The sequence below is a fragment of the Herpailurus yagouaroundi genome, unplaced genomic scaffold, assembly GCF_014898765.1.
Source record: "Herpailurus yagouaroundi ecotype Mexico unplaced genomic scaffold, PumYag 185, whole genome shotgun sequence".
Classification (NCBI taxonomy): domain Eukaryota; kingdom Metazoa; phylum Chordata; class Mammalia; order Carnivora; family Felidae; genus Herpailurus; species Herpailurus yagouaroundi.
The window spans coordinates 14,099,961-14,111,920 of record NW_024412416.1 but is presented as its reverse complement, the minus strand read 5'-3'; the positions used below and the strand labels follow the sequence as shown (position 1 = coordinate 14,111,920).

The 11,960-nt window shown below is 43.0% G+C and overlaps 1 long non-coding RNA gene across 1 annotated transcript; it reads right to left on the bottom strand.

Moving 5' to 3' along the window:
• Nucleotides 1-602: 602 nt before the first annotated feature.
• LOC121042458 (uncharacterized) lies at nt 603-2,830 on the bottom strand. Its single transcript, XR_005796218.1, has 2 exons — nt 2,300-2,830; nt 603-731 (listed from the first exon to the last, which is right to left on the bottom strand). It is a non-coding gene; the product is annotated as an uncharacterized LOC121042458 (long non-coding RNA).
• Nucleotides 2,831-11,960: the final 9,130 nt, after the last annotated feature.

Here is an 11,960-nt window from a genome sequence, read left to right as displayed (position 1 = left end):
TTTCTGTGAAAGATAAATGACCTTCCTTCCCAAGGACGCTTGGCCAGGCCTTAATCCTGAGCGTGTGTGTGCGCGCGCGCGTGTGTAACTGTTTTTTGAAGGCCTGACAAGGCATTTTGATCATTTCCTCATTTTGAGGCCTACCCACGGCCTCCTCCGTGGCCCCCCTCTCTGAAACCTTATTATTCTGTCGTGAGCCCTTCTCTGGCCAGGATGTTACTTCATTTCCACCTTTTGTCTCAGCCTGAATGTGAATGATGTTCTTTCGGCAATATACGGCCGTTTAAACTCCCTGTTGCTGCCTTACATAAATATACAACACCCGTCTCGCCCTATAACTCACTTTAGGCCTGGAAAAATAGTGACTTCCTTTATTGGTCAGATTCTCCCGCAATTCCCAACAGCTGTATGTTCTCACCTTTGAGGATCCACACCGTCCAATTTGTATTTGTCTCAGCACTACGGCTGTGGATTGCCAATAAAAACGAGTCCCATTTTTATAACCCCTGAGAACACGGGGGCCGGCTTTCCAGAGACACGGATACCCCCGCCCACCCCCTCACCCCCCAAAAACAAACAAACCAAACCTCCCCACAACTTACCAAAAAGTGGTCTTTTTGTCTCAAGGACAGATGGCCTTCGAAGCGAGTGAGTCAGGGGTTCAGTAAGGCATGAAACGTGGTCTCTGGGCCTATTCACTTTCCTCAAGAAAATCCGTGTTTATTTGCTTCCTTAAGAGAACAAATGGGGTGACAGGGCGTATCATCATTAAAGTGACGCATGCTCCTCGGTATATGCGATATCCATATATGCAAGAGACTGTCTAAAAGGAATACCAAAATTCACATTCCATCAGTTCCTCCACCTCTGCTAAGAAATTCAGTTACATCCCTGTGCCTCTGAATTGAGAAGAATTTTTAAATGGGTGGATTATATCGGATTTATGTAGTTATTTGTTTGTTTTTAAAGCTTATTTATTTTAATTAGAGTTTTTCTCTCTTTCTTCTTTCTTTCTTTCTTTCTTTCTTTCTTTCTTTCTTTCATGAGAGAGAGAGAAAGAGAGAGAGAGAATACAAGCAGGGGAGGGGCACAGAGAGGGAGGGAGACACAGAATCTGAAGCAGGGTAGGTTCGGAGCTCCAAAGTGGAGCTTGAACTCACAAACCATGAGATCATGACCTGAGCTGAAGTCCAACTCTCAACTGACTGAGCCACCCGGGTGTCCTTTGAATTTATTTATTAAAGCAGATGATGTAGGAAAAAAAGTTGCTTTCAGAATGGAAATCGCTACACAGTCAAAAGGTGGTAGTATAATGGCTAAAAGCACTTTATTTAGTTATGGATCCTCATGGGTTGTGGAATTGAGCTCCGTTTCTGCTTAAGAACTGGAGAATTTGGAACACCTTCCTACATATATCTGAGCCTCAGTTGCTACATCTGTCAAATGGGGGCTCACTACCTCTCTGTCCTGTTTTGTGCATTAAAAAAAAAAAAAAACTGCATTAGTGAGTAAAGTCCAAAGTGCTCTACAAATGGAAGACCACATTTTTTTTTTGTCCTCTGTAATAAAGTTGTGGCTAATATATACAAATTTTATTTTGTTAATTAATTAATTCATTTATTTATTTTTGAGAGAGAGACAGACAGAACACAAGCAGGGGAGGGGCAGAGAGAGAGGGAGACCCAGAATCGGAAGCAGGTTCCAGGCTCTGAGCTGTCAGCACAGAGCCCAACTCGGGGCTCGAACTGATGAACCTCGAGATCATGACCTGAACTAAGTCAGACGAGTAACTGACTGAGCCCCCCGGGGGCCCCGTACTATATGCAACTTTGAAATAGCAATGTTCTGGAAAAGCAGGGGCATGAGATAGAGAAAATGAATACCTTGGGCATCCTGGATTCGTGCCACAAAACCACACACTGAAGGGAAAGGGCAAGAATATTAAATACTAACGCGTCAAAGCTGCACTTAAAAAGGACGTAAACTCGAGGAACAGGGAAATTTGCCAGATTAAAGTCAGTGACACCCCTCTATTTTATGACCTCTCAGCTCTCCACAGGAGGAAGAAGGCTGACTGCTGACATACAGCATGTGTTAGCAGAAGGGACTGCCTGCCAGCTCTTTGCCAAGTGCACACCGACAATTGTTTCTGTCGTAGGCAAAACTCTGGCTTTGGGAGGTGTTTCCTTCCGTGCTCCCAGCATCACCCCCGAAGCACGACTGATGATTTTGGAAAGGCACCTACCTGTGCCCAACACATTAAACCTGCCCCCCCAAGGCGGCTCCCAAACGGACTCACATGATCTTTTCAGTATTTACCCCGAACGCGGCCGAGGAACGCGCAGTCTCTGCATGTCTACACCCGCTCCTCGGATGGGTGCGCAGAAGGAGCTTCTTGTAAATTCTCTTCTACGTTCCCACGTCGGACCCAAATCTCCAAAACTGTCCCTCGGAGGAACTGAACATTGTCTTCGGGTCAAACTGGTCCCTGGTCAGTGGGGAAATTTTTCTGCTCTAGGTGAAATGTTACCAAGTACGTTTTCCCCCCACGAAGCCCTGGACTCGAGCTGTTTTATTTATCTGACCGATCCGAGGACTGTACAACGTGCTGTTGCACATTGTAACATAAGCCTTTTTTTTTTTTTTTTTTTTCCTAAAGTGTGCCCTGAGTATTTGCAATTGTTATCAGGCCCAGATGTATCTGAGTGTCAGCGAGGAGCTCTGCTAGCTGGCTCAGATATACAGAATGTAATTAATTAGCTCAAAGGCCTCTGCTCCAAGTTTGTAGTAGAAGGAGCGCCTGAGAATAACCATTTGCTCCTCTCCCCTCCTCCCCTCCCTTACCCCTCCTCCCCTCCAACATGGTGGCAAAAGGTGAGAATCTATTGTTCGTGATGCCGAAGGTCTGAGAAAGAGCAGATTCATGTTTCGATGGAGAATCCCGCCCCCCCCCCCCCCCCCCCCCCGGGGAAAAATTTATGGGGGGGGGGGGGGGGGGAAGATTAATAAAAGCTGGGAGCGGAAGTGGACGGGTTGAGAGGGTCTCAAAGGGGACAAAGTGGTCCTCCCTGCATTTTAAACCGGTGTGCTGAAAATCCCAAATCACACTATTTTTGCTTTCTTCTCCATCCAGATTCTCCCTTCTAGACCTTCAACTTTTAGAAACGTGTCCAAGAAGGAGCGTTTGCATTTTTTAGGCAACGCTTCCCAACCTGTGCCCCGTCCAGTGCGCTGTGCTAGAGAAAAGGTTCTTAGGTACCAGAAAGAAAGCAAAAAAGGTATGATGCAACCAAGGATGGGCGTATGGTAAGCTGAGCTGCATTCTTAAGAGCGCTGACCAGTATATTAGTTTCGGGGCAGGGGGGAAGGCACGCCAAACAAAAATAGGGGAGTCATTTACCCAATGCAGTACACATTGGTAAAGGCAGCGTAATTCCTTCCTGACCCTTGCAGGAAATCAGTTTATGCCCTGAAGCATGAAATTTGATTGTAATTATTTTAGCTTGCTCGGCTACATATGTTATTGATGTTCTTTCCTAAAAATCACCAGCCTTTTAGAAACCCTGCCACAGTACTTGACTCCATGACCTGTAAGGTATACATAATAGAAAATAAGCCATGCAGGGTTTCTCTATTGATTGTTCCACAGAAACTCTCTCTTCCTAAAGAGCAAAGCCCCAGTGTTCTTATAATAGTTGTATATAAAAACAAGACTCTATTTACAAACGTCTATATGCTTCTAAAAGGTGCAAAGTCCGTATGAGTTAACCAACTGCCTAGAAATCTTATGTATTCTGAGAAAACCCAAAGTTCCATAGAGACTTTGCCCTTAGCTTAGAAAACATTGTGTCCTATTGGGGGCGGGGGGGGGTGTGTTTGTTTTGTTTTTACAATTACAGAGAAGTGACAAGTTGGGACAATTATCCAGATGACAGAGGTCTCTGAGTGTGTTACTGAAAATACACACTGAGGTGAAGATCCCATGAAGTTACATGTATTTATCAAAGTTTTTTTTTTTTTTAATGTTTTAATGTTTATTTTTGAGAGAGAGAGCGAGCACGAGTGAGGGAGGGGCTGAGAACAGAGGGAGACACAGCATCTGGAGCAGGCTCCAGGCCCTGAGCTGTCAGCCCAGAGCTGGACATGGGGCTCGAACCCACAAAATCATGACCCCAGCCAAAGTCGGACGCTGAACCGACTGTATTTACCAAAGTTTTCAAATAACTTTCCAATTCCTCACTTTGCCTTCCTGCTGAATAAATGAGTGAAGATGCTAGTGTTGTAAATAAATAATAAATCAGTCAGATAAGCCAGGTAAAAGCAGATTACAACTTCCTGAATCCCAAACTAGAGACTTGTGGTATTTATGGGTTTGGTTGCAGACCTACTCTCCTTCCCCAGCTGATTCTCTTATCTTAGGAAAATCAAAGACTTTGCCTGGAAAGCAGAGAAAGCTCGTCTTCATAATACAGAAATAGATGCCAATATCTGTACATTTTCTGTTAGTTTGCTCTTTGGAGAAGGCTGCCTTCCAGCCTGAGCACAAAAACCTAACTGAAATAGAATTAATTTTTTTTAATGTTTATTTATTTTTGAGAGAGAGAGAGAGAGAGAAAGAGAGATAGCACAGGCAGGGGAGGGGCAGAGAGAGAGGGAGAGAGAGAATCCCAAGCCGGCTCCGCACTGTCAGCACAGAGCCTGACACGAGGCTCGAACTCTCAAACAGTGAGATCACGACCTGAGCCGAAACCAAGAGTCAGGAGATCAATGAACTGAGTACCCAGGCGACCCTCTGCTTCCAAATCCTTAATGCCAAAATACTCTGTGGCATGTGCCTGACCACAACTGTGTGATCAGACATGACCAGCTAGCCCCCTGGAATTTCCATCTTACCAAGTAAGAGCAGTATTACAGAAACAAATCACGCAATTAATTCTTGATTATCCCGGCAATAAGGACAGAGGGGGGACAGCGGAGAGTGTGAATACCCAGAGAAACAGGACTGCAGAGGCGGCTGGAAAGGACGGGAGGGTTTTCTGAGGAGGGATGTCTGAAACGAGATTGGAAACTCCAGTAGGAACTAAGCAGTCAGGTGGGAGGCGAACCACGTTTCACACTGGAGAAACACCTCTCTTTCGCAGTGGGATGAATGCACTTGGCTTTGCTTGGCCGTCTGACCCCTTCATTTAGAGGGAAAGTCAGTCTCAGCACATTCGGGACAAGGCATGTGCGTGAAACCCATTCTGCCGGTTGCCGGAGGGGCTGTTGTAATCTCAGGACATCCCTGGGACTCTCTGTGACGCCACTGTGATTTTTCTTCAGACTTTGCTCCCAGGGCCCCCGATTTGGCTCTGGCGAGGCACCAGGAAGCCTCCTGCGGAAAGGCTGTGCTACCCCAGAGGTGAAACTCAAACCACACCCAATTTCAGGGGCGAAGAGCTTATGATATAAAGAGTTAGAGGACTTCACAAGATATCAGAATATTCAAAGAGAGGATGAAAGGAAAATGGCAGATAATGAAGGGACAAGAAGAAAGGAAACCTCTTCCTCTCTAAAGAGGATTCCTAGATTGGTCATAAAATAAAGAGGCACCTAAATGCTTCGAGGAGCAGCAGCAGGTAAATAACGGAGTGGAAATGGGAGAACACACGTGTTTCTATGCGAATATGCTCAACTTTCTGCCGCCCCCCCCCACCACCATCCCCACCTGGTTAGATCGTGCAGGCTCTCACACCTCCTCTTATGAGATAATTTTCCCCTGAAGCCTTCGTCCTGCCAAGTCAACAGGGCTTATGAAAATCAAGTTGTATTCTGTATATTTAATACATCATCTCTAAGGATAATCATTCTGGAATCTGAACTTGTTTCTGTTATCTAGCTCTGCTTGACAATGATTTATGAACCAGAAAACAAGACAGCTTCATTTTCATAAAGCAAACGGAACCTTCTGGACCAGGAGGAGCTGTGAAACTCGTTTTGACTGGTAAACTGAAACAAACATGACATAAAAGTCAATACAATCGCACCGCTGGGTTCTCATCGCACAGTGTAACTTTTTCCCCCAATCCAGCAGGATGACAGTTGAAATGTTGCATGATCCAACAGCAATTTTTATCTTACTAATTACCAGCCTGGTGTGATCAGGAAGGGCACTGAGAAATGGAAATAAACACATGACAATCATCTCCTAGAAATGTCAGGCTCACTCAGGAAAAGCGAGCTGGGGAAAAAAAAATGTTTTGGAAGGAAATATTTTACGGTTTCTATTAAAAACTCTTTGATGTCTTTCACTTAAAAAGATGGCAATATTATATGCCAGATGTGGACATCATTTACCAATAGTAAATGCTACTCATGATGGGAATTTGCAAAATAATTTAATGATGTACGTGAACTACACTGAACATTGCGAAGATAGTCTTTTGCCCGTATACATACATGACATGTGCATAATTACGGTAATAAACTCTTTGCTGATTCACATGGGAGGGAGGGAGGTTTTTCAGAGTGGTAGAGAGAACAAAGCACCGTAGTTCATACCTGAGTGTCGTCACTTATTTGGGGCAAGGCTTTTTCTTTTATTATAGAGAGAGACACAGAGCGCAAGCAGGGGATAGGGGCAGAGGGACAGGGAGAGAGAGAATCTTAAGCAGGCTCCACATTCAGCACGGAGGCCAATGCAGGGGCTGCAACCCAGGACCCTGGGATCATGACCTGAGCAGAAATCAAGAGTCTGAGGCTCAACCAACTGAGTCACCCAGGCGCCCCTGGGCAAGTCCTTCTATTCACTAGGCATCATTGTTCTCCTCTATTAGAAGGGGACAATTAATAATAATATGAAGCCTACTGGGTTGTTGAGAGAGGATAAAATGACATTTCGCTCTGTGTGCCTTCTTTCGTTGTTCTTGTTGAGTTGTTTGGCAAGCATTACGGAATATCCGCCCCCTTCTTCCACTTGCTTTTGGAAAATAAGACAAAGGTAAAAACTATTCAAATGGTATCCACTACTTTGAAATGTAAGAAGAGAATTTATCACAATCTTCTAAAACTACGCCACAGTGGTGAAGTCACATCATGAACACATCTGGGCAAAATGGAATGATAGTGCCTTAAGTGCCTGATTTAGTCTTTGAAAATGGTCTTAAAAGGAGACAGGAACATAAAACAACAGGCATTTTAATGGACTGCATTTGGCTAACTTCAGCGTCTGAATAATTGATTTGAAATCATAATCCTCGTACATACTGTTAACTATCAGAGGTATATAAAAAGTATTAGATGGAACACATGAGATCTCACCTAATTCCCATGTATGTTAAATGATCTTTGTCTACATTTGATTTAAATCTGATAGACTAAAGAAACACACATCCATTGGTGAAGCAAAATGCACCATTTGCGGGGGGGGGGGGTGGCGCTATTTTTGTCTACACCAAAGGCTACTCCATGATTGTGTCAGAAGTATTTTTTTTTTAATGTTTATTTGAGAGAGAAAGAGAGAGTGGGACCTAAGGATGGGCAGACAGAGAGACAGAGAGAGAGAGAGAATCTCAAGCAGGCAGATTTCACCCCATTAGCATGGAGCCCAATGCGGAGCTCAATCCCATGAACCATGAGATCATGACCTGAGCCAAGATCAAGAGTTGGACACTTAACCAACTGAGCCATCCAGGCGCCCCAACGTCAGACAGATTTTTATTTTATTTATTTATTTTTTTTTTCAACGTTTACTTTTTTTGGGACAGAGAGAGACAGAGCATGAATGGGGGAGGGGCAGAGAGAGAGGGAGACACAGAATCGGAAACAAGCTCCAGGCTCTGAGCCATCAGCCCAGAGCCCGACGCGGGGCTCGAACTCACGGACCGCCAGATCGTGACCTGGCTGAAGTCGGACGCTCAACCGACTGTGCCACCCAGGCGCCCCCAGACAGATTTTTAAAAGTGAAAACGAGATAAAGGAGCAGAGGTGGGTCTTTGGACTCATCTCTACTGCTTCTCTATTCATCTATTGTTACTTTTTAAATCTATTGTTATTTTCTTTTTGAATTTCGAAATGTATATTCCAAAGATGAATAAATTATGTACGTACACCTTAAATTCTTGGTGTTTTAAAAAAACGCAAACCCTTATAACCTACCACCCACTCATCATACTACTCTCTGGGATTTTGTGTTAACAAATCCATCCTTTTCTTTTCTTTTCTTTTTTTTTTTTTTTTGACTTTTTTTCACATTCATATGGATCTCCAATCAGTATGAGATTTGGATTTACTTTTTTAAAACTTTTACGGGAATGGGAGTCATATGTGTGTCTCTTTCACTGTCTTCTTTTGTTCAACCTTAGGTTTTTGTGATCGTTGATGGTCATACATGTAGCTATTCCCTTTTTCCAGCCTATAGTTTCCATTGTATGAATATGCCATACACACACACACACACACACACACACATATATTCATTCTACTGTTGATGGACATCTGGGTTATTTCAGTTCTAGACTATTTTGAACAGTGCTGGGCACTTTTAGAACAATTGCTTCAGGTGTACCTCTAGAAGCCAAATTACCATGTTGGGAGATACACACATTACCAAGTTACCTGATAATGTCCAACTGTTGTCCAAGATGGTCATCTCAATTTATTTTCCATTCAGCCGTGATGAGAACTCCCATTGCCCTAGATCCTCACCAAATCAAAGTAATGAGCACATTCATTGAAACATGATTCAATCTGGGGACAAGAGATCATCAAGGTGACATTTTGATTTTACAATCCTTGTCCCAGAGTCTAATAAATGTAGTGAGTTGAACTGAAATCTTCTTAGCTACGTAACCCAACATTGGTGTTTTCTGTGGGACACTAAAACAGAGTCAACATGCTTGTCCAGGATTTCGGCCCAAACTCTCTGACCAATTGGAATGTCATACAGATTCTGGAAACTCAAAGTTGGAGGTGAGGAGATAAATTATACCATGAGATGTACAAAGGACTGATAAGGAATCCACCTTTGCTCCCTGTATGCCTTGTTTGGGCATAGATGGGAAGAAGGATTACAACTACTCCTGCTCAGGGGGTTTGCCAAGGAAGGGAAAACCCAAAGAACTGAATTTTGATTGAGGAAGACCAGCCAGGTGATTCTAAATTTCTTCTTCGTTTTACATATTGTACTGTTGTCTTTGAATTGTCAGTGCATCAATGTTCAGAAGTTAAACAGCTATTTAGACACATGAATGTCCATAAATCCTCAGTCGATGATTTTGACTAATTACTCCTCTGTTTTACACGTAAAGGCTTCATCAAAAAATATTTTCTCAATGGGATCAAATGTTGTAAGCTTGGCAAATTTACAGACTTTAGATAAGTCTAATTCTTAACGATTTCTCGCAATAAATAGACTAAATGATTTTATGACCAGGCATGTGACTGATGAGGAACAGTTACGTATCGACAGATATTAAAAATGTATTTATGTTAACTAGATCGTGTGAACGGTAGCATTTTCCGAGGACAGTTTCTCCGTTCATCAAATTAATGGTTTTCCTTCAGGTGAAGAGACATAAAGTACTTGAAAAAGGTTAGGTTAGGTCCTCATGTGGTGACCAGACCCCACTGAAAAATACACGATTTAATCATTTCCTTTCTAAGAAAAATCAGCCGTAGTTACTATATAATTAATCTATCAGCAGCAGTTATTGTATTGACTATAAAACAGACAAAAATATGGGTCTGACCCTGCCTTGTCTTCTTGTTCAGGTGGGAAGAGAGGTGGGTCTGAAATATGAACCATCATCTTTGCGCCTAAATTAGCCAAGTGAAAAGGGGAGACAGAATTTAGGAGGGCGTTGTTAAACAGACTGAAACAAAGCTATTAAACTGACAAAATGTAACCTGACAGTTTCACTTTGTGAACTACATCCTGGAATATTTGTACAACCGAGGAACAGAAAGACCATATGTGGGGACAGAGATAAAGGTCTCAATTCTTCTTGGGTTGTTTATTTTCAAAATAACACCTTTTGAACGGTTAGGTATTTTAGACACGTTCAAATAATTTGCCTGGAGCCAGTGCGGGGACTGCCTAGTGGTGCTTCCTTGTCCTTATACAGTGCAACCGCCTCGAGATCATCTGCAAACTGTCCGCTGTAAACGCGGAAGCATATGTGCAAGTTAATGAAGACAAGCATGGATGGGATTCAATCTCAGATTGAGACGCTACAGCTCTTGTCTTCTGATGTGTGTCTGTTTCTTGCAGGTACCCGGTTTTGATGGCCCTGGGCAAACAGGAGCAGAAATCCCAACATAAGATGGAGAAAAGGATGGACGCAGTTGCTCGTTCTTCCAACCAATGTTTGTTGATTACCTACTATGTTGTGGGTCCTGAGCGCGGTGCGGTGATTTTCATTCAAAAGGAGGCACTCCACAGAGAGACTCTTTGATTTCTCGCTTGAGAGGGTGGCGGTGGGAATCAGCACATACATCCAGTAACGAGTTGAATACACAGCCAGGGCAGCATATAGTAGATAACTTGATACTGATACTGTCTCCACTGCCTACACATGGCTGATGTTTTGCTCTGAGTTCTAGTACTGAAGTGAACCATACATTTGACTCTAACTTGCTTTTAAGTCACAGAACAATTTGACTGAATTTTACTGGATGTCGTAAGATTCTCTTGATATTGCGTGTGTGTGTGTGTGTGTGTGTGTGTGTGTCCCCATCCTTATATTTAGTATGGATTTCAGGCTATTGCTGACAATCATTCAAATGTTTTGATCAAGGTCATATATGAGACTACTTATCGTGTTAAGAATAAACTCAGCCCCTATGAAGATGTATGTCCTGTTTATACATGAGCTCTAAACCAAGTTTATAATTTTATTACATTCACAAAGCAATACATGTTTATTTTTGAGATTTAAAACACTTACAAAACTTTCGTTCTGTGGGGTCTCTGGGTTTAATACCAGCCATCGCAGATAAACGGGCGTAAGCCAAGAAAGGAAAGGAAGGAAGAAAGGATACAGGATTTCTGTATTTTGAAATAAAACTTTGCCCTTTGGGAATGAGACACGAACCACCGAATATATCGCGATTCATGCTAGCTTACAGAAACAGAGACACGGACTGCGGAAATTTCAAAGGCATCTGGTGTAGGCCTTGCCTACCTGGAACGTGCTTCCAGAATTTCAGTTCTGGCCCGTGTTCCTCTTTCCCGCCGTGGACTCCACAGACCTTTGGGCCAGGAGAGCTGAAGAGATACTCCTGGCCCACAGCATTACTGAAGGAAGCAGGCGGCGACAAGATTACCCCGGAAAGCCATTCATTATGCGTTTTCAATATCCTCTAAAAGGGTTGCCCACCCCTAACTACATATTTATACATATTTACTTGATAATCAATAAAGGAAAATGGCTGCATTATTTTGATTAAAATATCAACCCTACGTGTGACTATAAAATCACATTTAGGGAGCCAGAAAAGGGGAGATAGGAGTTCATGCCTCCCTCCAGCCTATGATATATGAGATTTTCAGGCTGTGAGGAGAGCAGACACATTAAGAAAATAGTGCTAATGATATTAAAGTACTTTACAAGGCTTGTTACTAAGAGCTGACGAACCTGTCAAGTGTATAATGTAGGAGGCTATCGTAACGTTCTCAGAAAACCATACCTCTACTCCATTTCACTGCAATCTCCTAATAATGGAGGTGCTATAAATTCTAGGCAGCAATGGGACAGAGCCATGGCTTCTCACCCCAATGTGAGGACATGATAAATATAAAAGAAAATGGCTGTCAGTTTTGGCTCCTGAACCTTATTACAAAGTCTTAATCTTACTGGCCTCAGCACCTTTTATCACCGCCTTGTTATGAGCTGATGGCTTTTTTATTTGCTGGGAAATGGAGGATGTGTCATTTGATGTCCTTTTATGTAGCCACTGCTCTGTCCTCTCATGTAAAAAAA